Here is a 12,564-nt window from a genome sequence, read left to right as displayed (position 1 = left end):
ATCACTAGCCATGTATGATTTACTCCACGTCTTCATCAACACTTGGTGTTTAATTTTTTTTTTAATTATAGCCATCCTGGTAGTGAAGTGGTATCTCATCGTGGTTTTGATTTGTATTTCTCTAATAACTAATAGTATTGAACATCTTTTCATGTGCTTCTTGGCCATTTGTAGGTCTTCTTTGCAGAAATACCTATATAATTTCTTTGACCATTTTATTTTAATTGGGTTGTTTGTCTTTCTATTGTTGAGTAGTTAAAGTTTTTTATATAGACACATCATTTAGAGATTTGCAATTTTTTTCTCCCATTCTGTAGGTTATTTTTAAACTTTCTTAATAATATCATTTGGTGTACAAAAGTTTTAAATTTTGATGGAGCCCAATTTATATATTTCTTAATTTGTTGTTCATGCTTTTCGGGTCATGTCTAAGAACATGTATGTACCTAATCTGTATCTGAGAACCTAATCTCAGATTCAAGATCAGGAAGATTTAACCATAGGTTTTCTTCTAAGAGTTTTGTAGATTTAGCTCTTGCATTTAGGTCTTTGATACATTTTGAGTCAGTTTTTCTATATGGTATGAAATAAGGGTTCACCTTCATTCTTTTGCACATGGCTATTTGCTTGTCCAAGCACTATCTGTTGAAGAGACTATTCTTTCCCCATTGAATGGTCTTTGCACCCTGTCAAAAATTAATCACCACAAATGCATGGGCTTATTTCTGGAATCACAATTCTATTTTTCTCATCTATATGTTTATCCATAAGGATAAACAGGGCCACACTGTTTTGATTATTGTTAACTTTGTAATAAGTTTTGAAATTGGAAAGTGTGAGTCCTACAACTTTACTCTTCTTTTTCAATAATACTGTCTTAGCTGTTCGAGATCTTTTGCAATTCCTTACATATTTGATAATTAGCTTTTCCATTTCTGCAAAAAGACTATTCAAATTTTGACATAGATTGTATTGAAACTAGATCTGTTTAAGTATTGCCACTGTGGCAATATCAAGTCTTCCAATCCATGAACACAAGGCATATTTCCATTTATTTAGGTATTCTTTAATTTCTTTCAGCAATGGTTTGTAGTTTTCATTGTGTAATACTTTCACTTCCTTGATAACATTTAATTTGAGGTGTTTTTTTTTTTTTACCATTTTTATGCTATTATAAATGGAATTGTCTTAATTTAGTTTTTAAATTATTCACTGCACCTTTCTAAGAACACATGTGATTTTTGTGTTCAGCTTGTACCTTTGCTGAATTTGTTTATCAGCTGTAGTAGTGGTTTCTCTGGGATTGTCTATATCTAGGGTTGTCAGTGAATACAGATCTTTCGATGCTTCTTATTTATTTTTCATTTCTGATTTCTCTGGCTAGAACTTCCAGTACAATGTTAAATGAAAGTGGTAAAAGGGGTCCTCCTTGTTTTGTTCCTGATCTTAGGAGAAAGTTTTAGTCTTTAACCAGTGAATATGATTTTGACTATGGGTTTTTCATAAATGCCCTTATTTTATGTTAAGGAATTCCCCTTCAATTTGTAATTTTATATGAGGATTTTTTTTTCTTTTGAGACAAAGTCTAGCTTTGTCACCCAGGCTGGAGTGCAATGGCTCGATCTTGGCTTACTGCAACCTCCACGTCTCGGATTCAAGTGATTCTTCTGTCTCAGCCTCCTGAGTAGCTGGGACTACAGGCACCTGCCACCACGCCCGGCTAATTTTTTTTTTTTTTTTCATAGAGACGGGGTTTCACCATGTTGACCAGCCTGGTCTCAGGAGGTCTAGAACCCCTGACCTCGTGATCCACCCACCTCAGGCTCCCAAAGTGCTGGGATTACAGGTGTGAGCCACCACGCCTGGCCTGAGGATTTTTATCATGAAAGTGTGGCAGATTTTGTTGAATGCATTTTCTGCAGTTGAGATGATCCTGAATTTCTCCTCGCCCCCACACACCTATATCCTATTAATGTCATATAATACATTGAGTTTCTAATGTTGGACCATCCTTGCTTTCCTGGGATGAATTCCACTTAGATATGGTATAAAATCCTTTTAATATGCTGTTGGATTTCATTTGCTAGCATTTTGTTGTGGATTTTTGCATCTTTATTCATAAGGGATATTGGTCTGTAGCTTTCTTTTCTTAGAATATGTTTGCCTGGTTTTCATATCAGGGTAATGCTGTCCTTATAGAATAAGTTAGAAAGTGTTCCCTCCTCTTCAATTTTTTGGAAAAGCTTGAGAAGGATAGATATTAATTGTTTTTCAATTTGTATTTTTATTTCAATAGTTTTGGAGGTACGGGTAGTTTTTGCTTACATGGATAAATTCTTTAGTGGTAATTTCTGAGATTTTGGTGTACCTGTCACCTGAGCAGTGTACACTGTACCCAACATGTGGTCTTTTATCACTTATGCCTCTCCCACTCTTCCCCTCTGAGTCCCCAAAGTCCATTATATCATTCTTATTCATTTGCATCCTCATATCTTAACTCCCACTTATAAGGGAGAACATATGATATTTGATTTTCCATTCTTGAGTTACTTCACTTAAAATAATGGCCCCCAACTCCACCCAAGTTGCTGCAAAAGACATTATTTTATTCCTTTTTATGTCTGAGTAGTATTCCATGGTGTATATATACTACGTTTTCTTTATTCACTCATTGGTTGATGGGCACTTAGGTTGATTCCATATCTTTGCAATTGCAAATTGTGCTGCTATCAATATGCATGTGTGTGCATGTATCTTTTTTCATATAGTGACTTATTTCCCTTTGGGTAGTTACCCAATAGCAGGATTGCTGGATCGAATGGTAGTTCTACTTTTGGTCCTTTAAAACTGTTTTCCAGCCTGGCACAGTGGCTCACGCCTGTAATCCCAGCACTTTGGGAGGCCAAGGCAGGCAGATCATGAGGTCAGGAGATCAAGACCATCATGGCTAACACGGTGAAACCCTGTCTCTACTAAAAAATACAAAAAATTAGCTGGGCATGGTGGCGGGTGCCTGTAGTCCCAGCTACTCAGGAGGCTGAGGCAGGAGAATGGCGTTCACCCTGGGAGGTGGAGCTTGCAGTGAGCCAAGATGGTGCCACTGCACTCTAGCCTGGGCAACAGAGTGAGACTCTGTCTCAACAAATAAATAAATAAATAAATAAAATTAAAAAACAAAAACAAAAAAAAACAAAAAACCTGTGTTTTCCACAGTGGAAAACTAGTTTTTCCATACTGTTTTCCATAGTGGTTGTACTAGTTTACATTCCTACCAGCAGTGTAGATGTGTTACCTTTCCACTACATCCATGCCAACATCTATTGTATTTTGACTTTTTAATTATGGCTATTCTTGCAAGAGAAAGGTGATATCTCATTGTGGTTTTAATTTGTATTTCCCTGATAATTAGTGATGTTGAGCATTTTTTTCACTTTGTTGGATGTTTGTATATCTTCTTTTGAGAATTGTCTATTCATGTCCTTTGCCCACTTTTTCATGGAATTATTATTATTTTTTACTGTTGATTTGTTTGAGTTCTTGTAGATTTTGGATATTAGTCCTTTGTCAAAAGCATAATTTGCAAATACTTTCTCCCAATCTGTGGGTTGTCTGTTTACTCTGCTGATTATTTCTTTCACTTTGTAGAAGCTTTTTAGTTTAATTAGGTGCCATGTATTTATTTTTGTTTTTGTTGCATTGCTTTTGGGGTCATAGTTAAGAATTCTTTGCTTAAGCCAATGTCTAGAAGACTTTTTCTGATGTTATCTTCTAAAATTTTTATGGCTTCAGGTCTTAGATTTAAGTCTAAGTTTTCTTAGATGTAAGCCATTTTGAGTTGACTTTTGTATAAGTGAGAGATGATGATTCAGTTTCATTCATAAAATTTTTATGGTTTCATGTCTTAGATTTAAGTCTAAGTTTTCTTAGATTTAAGCCATTTTGAGTTGACTTTTGTATAAGTCAGAGATGAGGATTCAGTTTCATTCTTCTACGTGTGGCTTGCCAGTTTTCCCGGCACCACTTATTGAATAGAGTGTCCTTTCCCCAATTTATGTTTTTGTTTGTGTTGTTGAAGATCAGTTGGCTGTAAGTATGTTGGCTTTATTTATGTGTTCTCTGTTCTATTCCATTGGTCTATGTGCCTACTTTTATACCAGTACCATGCTGTTTTGGTGACTTTAGCCTTGTAGTATAATTTGAAGTTGGGTAATGTGATGCCTCCAGATTTGTTCCTTTTGCTTAGTATTGCTTTGGCTATGCAGGTTCTTTTTTGGTTCCATATGAATTTCAGGATTGCTTTTTCTGGTTCTATAAAGAATGATGATGGTATTTTGTTGGGAATTGCATTGAATCTGTAGATTGCTTTGGACAGTATGGTCATTTTCACAATATTTATTCTACCCATCCGTGAGTGTGGGATGTGTTTCCATTTGTTCATGTCATCTATGAATCTTTCAGTAGTGTTTTGTAGTTTTCCTTGTAGAGATCTTTCACCTCCTTGGTTAAATATATTCCTAAGTATTTTGTTTTACTTTTGCAGTTGTAAAAGGGGTTGAATTTTTTTTTTTTTTTTTTGAGACAGAGTCTCATTCTGTCACCCAGGCTGGAGTGCAATGGCGCAATCTCAGCTCACTGCAACCTCTGCCTCCCAGGTTCAAGTGATTCTCCTGCCTTAGCCTCCTGAGTAGGTGGGATTACAGGTGCCCACCAATGTGCCCGGCTAATTTTTGTATTTTTAGTAAAGAGTGGGTTTTGCCATGTTGGCCAGGCTGGTTTCAAACTCACGACCTTAGGTGATCTACCCGCCTCAGCCTCCCAAAGTGCTGAGGATTGTGGACACGAGCCACCGTGCCTGGCTGAATTGAATTCTTAATTTGATTCTTAGCTTGGTCACTCTTGGTGTATAGCAATGTTACTGATTTATGTACATTTATTTTGTATCCTGAGACTTTATTGAATTCATTTGTTAGGTCTAGGAGCTTTTCAGATGAGTCTTTAAGGTTTTCTAGGTATAGAATTATATCATCAGTGAACAGCAACAGTTTGACTTCCTCTTTTCCAGTTTGGATGCCCTTTATTTCTTTCTCTTGTCTGATTGCTCTGGCCAGCACTTCCAGTACTATGTTAAGTAGAAGCAGTAAAAGTGGGCATCCTTGTCTTGTTCCTGTTCTCAGGGGGAATGCTTTCAGCTTTTCCCTATTCAATATGATGTTGAGTATGGGTTTGTCATATATGGCTTTTATTACTTTAAGATATGTCCCTTCTATGCTTATTTTGTTGAAGGTTTTTATTATAAAGGAATGCTGGATTTATATATAATGATAAAAGGATTAGTCAAACAGGAAGATATTATGATCCTAAATTTATATGCACCTAACACTGGAGCTTCCAAATTTGTAAAACAATTACTACTAGACCTAAGAAATGAGATAAACAGCAGTACAAATATAGTGGGGGACTTCAATACTCCACTTACAGCACTAGACAGATCATCAAGACAGAAAGTCAACAAAGAAATAATGGACTTAAACTATACCCTAGAACAAATGGACTTAACAGATAATTGCAAAACATTCTTCCCAACAACTGCAGGATATACTTTTTTTTTCACCAGCACATGGAACATTCTCCAAGATAACCTATGATAGGTTACAAAACAAGTCTCAACAAATTTAACGAAATTGAAATCATATCAAGTATTTTCTCAGACCATAGTGGAATAAAACTGGAAAGCAACTCCAGAAAGAACACTTAAAATGATATAAATACATGATAATTACATAATCTGTTCTCGAATGATTTGGTGGTTAACAATGAAATCAAGATAGGAATTAAAAATTCTTTGAAATGAATGAGAACAATGGCACAACTTATCAAAACTTCTGGAATACAGCAAAACTGGTGCTAAGAGGAAAGTTTATAGCATTAAATGCCTACGTCAAAAGTCTGAAAGAGCACAAATAGAAAACCTAATGTCATACCTGAAGGAACTAGAGAAACAAGAACAAACTAAACTGAAACCCACCAGAAGAAAAGAAATAACAAAGATGGAAGAGAACTAAATGAAACAAAAAATACAAAAGATAAATGAAATGAAAAGCTGGTTCTTTGAAAAGATAAACAAAGTTGATAACCATTAGTGAGATTAACCAAGAAGAGAAAAGATTCATATAAGCTCAAGTAGAAATGAAACTGGAGATAGTACAACCAATACCACAGAAATACACAAGGTCATTCAAGGCTACTATAAACACCTTTACATGCACAGACTAGAAAGTCTAGAGGAGATGGATAAACTCCTGGAAATATACAACCCTCCTAGACTAAATCAGGAAGAAATAGAAACCCTGAGCAGACCAATAACAAGCAGCAAGATTGATCAGTGATAAAAAAAAAAAAAAAACACTGCCAACAAAAAAAGAATCCAGAACCAGATGGATTAACAGCTGAAATCTATCAGACATTCAAAGAAGAACTGGTATCAATCCTACTGAAACTATTCCAAAAGATAGAGAAAGAGGGAATCCTCCATAAATCAGTCTATGAAGCCAGTATCACCCTAATACCAAAAGGAGATGACATAAGAAAACAAACAAACTACAAATCAATATCCCTGAATATAGATGCAAAAATCCCCAACAAAATACTAGCTAACTGAATCCAACAGCATATGAAAAAGATAATGCATCATGATCAAGTGGGTTTTATATCAGGGATGCAAGGATGATTTAACATACACAAGTCAATAAATGTGATAAATCACATAAACAAAATTAAACAAAAACTATATGATTATATCATTAGGTGTGAATCCTTCTTTAAATGTTTGGTAGAATTAATCAGAGAAGCTATCTGGTCCTGAACTTTTTTGTTGGTGGTGGTAAGTTTTGATTACTGATTGAATTACTTCACTTGTTATAGGTCTATTCAGATTTTCTATTCTCGAGTCAATTTTGATAGATGTGTGTTTCTAGGAATTTACTGATTTCATCTAGGTTATCTAACTTGTTGGCATAAAATAGTTTGTAATTTTTTTTTTTTTTGAGACGGAGTCTTGCTCTGTCACCCAGGCTGGAGTGCAGTGGCGCAATCTCGGCTCACTCCAGCCTCTGCCTCCCAAGTTCAAGAGATTCTCCTGCCTCAGCCTCCCAAGTAACTGGGATTACAGGCTCCTGCCACCACACCCGGCTAATTTTTGTATTTTCAGTAGAGGCGGGGTTTCACCATGTTGGCCAGGCTGGTCTCAATCTCCTGACCTCAGGTGATCTGCCCTTCTTGGCCTCCCAAAGTGCTGGGATTACAGGCATGAGTCACCATGCCTGGCCTGAGCAGTGATTTGACTACATTCATAATTTGGGTATATCATGTTTTCATTTTCATTTGGCTCAAAATATTTTCTAATATCCCTTGTAATTTTTTATTTGACCTATAGGCTGCTTAAGATTGTGTTAATTTCTACATATTTGTAAATTTTCCAGTTTTTCTTCTGTTATTGATTTTTAGTTTCATTCTGTATTTGTCAGAGAAGATAATTTACAATTTACATAACTTTATCTTTTTACATTTATTGAAACTTGTTTTATGGCCTACCCTGACACATGATCCACGTGCTTTGTGTATTTTGCAATTGTTCGGTGGAGTATTTTCTTTTTTTTTTCTTTTTGAGATGGAGTCTCGCTCCGTCGCCCAGGCTGGAGTGCAGTGGCGCAGATCTCGGCTCACTGCAAGCTCCGCCTCCCGGGTTCACGCCATTCTCCTGCCTCAGACTCCAAAGTAGCTGGGACTACAGGCGCCCGCCACCACGCCTGGCTAATTTTTTTTTTTTTTGTATTTTTTAGTGGAGACGGGGTTTCACTGTGTTAGCCAGGATGGTCTCAATGTCCTGACCTCGTGATCAGCCCGCCTCGGCCTCCCAAAGTGCTGGGATTACAGGTGTGAGCCACTGCGCCCGGCCTCGGTGGAGTATTTTCTATATGTCTGTTAGGTCTTGTTGATTTACAGTGTTTTTCAAGTCCTCTATTTCTTTATTGATCTTCTGTCTAGATGTTCTATCTATTATTGAAAGTGAGTGTTTAAGTCCATTTAGTGTTGCTGTAACAGACTACCTGTGACTGGGTAATTTATAAAGAGAAGAGGTTTACTTGGCCCATGATTCTGGTGACTTCAAGGTTCAAGATTGAGCAGCTGCATCTAGTGAGGACCTCCCTCATGCTGCTTCCACTCATGGCAGAAAGTGGATGGGGTGTGGGCATGTGCAAAGAGATCATGTGGTGAAAAAGAAAGCGAGAGAGAGAGAGATCCATCCACTGACCCAAATACCTCCCAGTGGGCTCCCCCGTTTAGCACTGTTACATGGAGGATCAAGTTTCCACATGAGCCTTGGCAAAGCCAAACCACATTCAAACGATATGAGGCATATAATTTGCCAAATGCAGTGGGGTATTGAAGTCTCCAACAATTATCGTAGTACTATCTGCTTCTTCCTTCAAGCCTATTGATGTTTGTTTCATGTATTTTGGAGTTCTGATTTTTGGTATCTATACAGTTATAAGTATTTTATATTCTTGATAAATTTACGAGTTATCAATATATAATGACCTTAATTCATTTCTTGTAACAATTTTTGACTTTGTTTATTTTTGCTTTGTGTAACTACTATAAGTTTTTGTTTTGTAGCTACCATTAGGCTTACATAAAACCTCTTATAACAGACTATTTATACTTGGTAACAACTTAACTTTGATCACATAGAAAAAAGTCTCCACTTTTACTCCATCCCCTTGCCCCCATTTTATGTTTTGATGTCATAATTTATATTTTTAATTCTATATCCCTTAGCAAATTATTATAGCTATTGTTTTTAATACTTATTTATTTAATCTTCATACTAAAGACACAGATGATTTACATACCATCACTGCAGTATTAGAATATTCTGAATTTGACTGTGTACTTACTTTTAGCAGTGAGTTTTATACTTTCTCATGTTTCCATGACAACAATGAGCATTCTTTTCTTTCTTTCAGCCTGAAGAGCTTCCTTTAGGATTTCTTGTGAGACAAGTCAGCTTTTATTTGTCTGGAAAAGTCTTTATCTCACTTTTATTTGTGAAGAACAGCTTTGGCAAGTACAGTATTCTTAGTTGGCAGATTTTTTTTCTTTGGGGCTTTGAATATATCATCTTGCTCTCTCCTGCCATGTAAGGTTTTTGCTAAGAAATATGCTGCTAGCCTTATTGGAACTCTCATATATGTGATTTATTTCTATTCTCTTGCTGCTTTTAGGATTCTCTCTTTGTCTTTGATTTTTGATAGTTTGATTATAATACATTTTGTTATAGTCTTGTTTGGATAGAATCTGGTTGGAGACATTTGGTCCTTATACCTTGATATCATTCCCCAGGTTTAAGAATTTTTTAGTGATTATTTCTTTAAACAATCTTGTCCTAGGGGCTAGATGTGTGGGTGTTGGCCTGGAGGCTAGGAACATTAGGGTTGACCTCTGTCTGGGGGCTCCAGGTGCTGGCCTGAAACCTGAGTCTACAGAGGTCATCTTGGAGCCTGGGTCCATGGGGGCTAATCCAGTGCTGGAGTCTACCAGGAAGGGACTGGGCTGTGGGTCTGCTGTAATGTGTGGCTGCAGGGGAAAATCTGAAGAGTGGGTCTGTGGGTGCCTGTTTGGAGATGAGAGCTGTAGGGGTTGGCCTGGTTCTTGGGTAGGTCTGAATCCTCGGGCCATGGGGACCAGCCTGGTGCTGCAAGCAGTCCAGAGCCTTTGGCTCCCTGGCCCTGGGGTGGGCCTGGAGCCTGAGTCTGTGGGGGATAACCTGGAGTTGGGGTTAGTCCAAAGTCTGGGGCTACTGATCAGCTATGGTCGGGCTACTACCCCAACTGTCCTTTCTATCTCTTTAGTGCATCCTTTCTGTAATCTCCTACCTGGTTTCCTTAGTTCTTGTGAAGGTGGTTTTATGCATGGATAGTTGTTCCAATTGATGTTTCTGCAGGGGAACAAGAGCTAGAAAGTCCTACTCACCATCTTGCTTACAGCCTTCTGCCCCAAGGCTGCAGTACTCTTCAATCACATGTTTTATGTTACCTCTTTCTTTTCTCCAGCCATTTGGAAATAATTACCAAGAGCTACTTTTTTTGGCCAGGTATGCAATTTTTGTGAACCAATACTGTTCTAACTGATTCTAACTCAAGAGGCAAGAAAAGCCCAGATGCCCCTAATTGGATCCATGGTTGTACTGTGCTGTATTTCCAGGACTTGTGCAAAGTTTAATACTATTACTCATCAGTTTTGTTTTACCTTCTATTTTTCTCATTCTTTGCATGGATTTATGGAGGCACTTTCCTGACTTTCATTGTGGGCTGTGTTGTAGTCACCTTGGATCGATCTCTGGCCCTTTGGTCATTGTGTGCTTTGAGTCTACATGGTGAGTCCCAGTTTTATTTCATGCATGAGCTTCATTGACAGAAAATCATTATACTTTATTTGCTTGCTTCATGCTTGGAAGATATGGATTTGGCCTTCATATTTCTGACTGGATACTTTAAATGAGTCAGATGCATCTGCTTTAAATACGTATTGACTAAGGAGAAGTAAGGGAAGAATCTGTAAAACTCAACCCAAAATGAAGTCTTTCTTCTTGCTAGAGGCATATTATTTATTTGGATAGATTGAGATTTTCCTCTACTTGTTTAAGAAGTTAATCTCAATTTGGATGTGATTAGTAATAAGAATTTCAAATCTGTATTTCACTTGAGTTTCTTGCAGTGTAATTATGTTTGTTGTCTGTTTGGGAATACTAAAACAATCATTTTATTGTAGTATATTTAATACTTTTACCATATTTCTTCTTACTTAAACCAATACATATAAATAACAACCACGAGAATCTCAAGCATATTTGAAATATTTTAATATCATTATGAATGTAGAAAGATAAAATTAGAGTGCTCAAAAAATATTTAAAAATTCTAGTCCAATATCCTCATTTAGAGAAAGAAACCGAGGCCCAGAAATGTAAAAGCAAGCAAATAAAATTAGTGGTATGGCCAAAATTAGGTACTTTGTTCATGAAAATATTTAGTCATTTTTGAGGTGAGTTAGGACTGGCGGGGTACGGAGGGACACTGTTGTCATAAAACTATGAAGGACCTACCAAGGAAAAAATACCTCTAGGGGTCTCTGTTTATTGAGTTCTAAAAAAATACCCATACTATATTTGGTTGGCTAATACCATATAAATGGATTTTAATTGGTAAGTGTTTTGGGCATTTCTTTTTCTCTCTTCTTTCCCTTCCTTCTCCACACATCTATCCCAAGGCACAGGCATTTTATTTTGCATTTTGGACCTGCTATCTGTTTGACAGTGTCCTCTTTTGATTTATTTATTGTTGTTTGCAAAGAAGGGGAAATTTTGAAGCATGAACTTGCTGTGCTACCTTGATTTGGAGGTCTCCTGGCCCAGTGTGGAAAAAGTTAAAATCATCTGGCATATGTTTATATATATTTAAGTGTCTCAGTTGGCTTCATTTGTGCAATGAGGTCCCAAGATCCACTCAAACTCCCACTTACATACAGGAAAGAAAAACATCTGCTGCTTTGACTAAAAGTTCCTCCTGGCCTTCCCTGTGAAACTCAGGTGAAACCTCCAGCCAACAGAATTGTAACAGAGTCATTCTATTACACCGAGAAGCCTGTGAGCTCACAGTGGGAGGAAATACTGCAGCAGGATATGCAGTTGGGAGGATCTTCCCTCCCACAAGAAAATACAAAAAAGTGGAATTAATCATCTTCATCTTTTCACAAAGTTTGCTAAGAAATTAAATTCAAATTAACACACTCATAGTTTTTGCCTACCATGTTCAAAACACTCTTGGTGCTTATTAGAGACGTGGTGTTTTAGAGGGCACAGTTACCATAAGGCAGCCACACCAGCAGGCTGAGTACTTACATTAATGATAAACCTATTACGCTCTTTCCCCATGAAAACAGATCTGGACCCTCACCTCCCCACCTACTGCTGTCACAGGCTCCTGGAATTTCCCTCTCTCACCCCTACCCTTCACCTCTTTTGTGAATGTTCCTCAATCTGACTCCATCTTCCATCAGTCTTCTCCTCTTCAAACCCTTTCTCTGTGCTCTCTGGAATTCCTGATCAGTATAGTTTCCATATAGACATCCTTTACTTAAACCCTCTCTCCCATTTCTTGCCTTAATTGAAAATTGGCCTCTCTCTAGTCATCATCCCCCCTCCAATTCCATAGGCCTCATTACGACTTCCAAATCAATTCTTCTTTTTCTACCTTTGAAAAGCCTGGTGCCTCTGATGTTTGTACCACTTACCAGTGGCACAATATTATCATATTACCCTCTTTGTGTTAGAACTTCCCAGAGAAACAGAGCCAATAGGACACACATGCACACACGCACACACCTGCACACACACACACAAATGTATTTATAATTAAATAAGAAATATATACATATGACAGCCGGGCGCGGTGGCTCACGCCTGTAATCCCAGCACTTTGGGAGGCCGAGGAGGGCAGATCACGA

The 12,564-nt window shown here is 37.4% G+C and overlaps 1 long non-coding RNA gene across 1 annotated transcript in view; it reads left to right on the top strand.

The window, feature by feature from the left end:
• LOC129044150 (uncharacterized) overlaps nucleotides 1-12,564 on the top strand; it is a 44,000-nt gene that overhangs the window by 7,959 nt on the left and 23,477 nt on the right. Inside the window, exon 3 of the long non-coding RNA XR_008504621.1 lies at nucleotides 9,027-9,127. This is a non-coding gene — a long non-coding RNA (uncharacterized LOC129044150). The remainder of the gene's footprint in view (nucleotides 1-9,026; nucleotides 9,128-12,564) is intronic.

The sequence above is a fragment of the Pongo pygmaeus genome, chromosome 13 (genome assembly GCF_028885625.2).
Source record: "Pongo pygmaeus isolate AG05252 chromosome 13, NHGRI_mPonPyg2-v2.0_pri, whole genome shotgun sequence".
NCBI lineage: Eukaryota > Metazoa > Chordata > Mammalia > Primates > Hominidae > Pongo > Pongo pygmaeus.
This window is presented reverse-complemented; position numbering and strand designations above follow the sequence as displayed.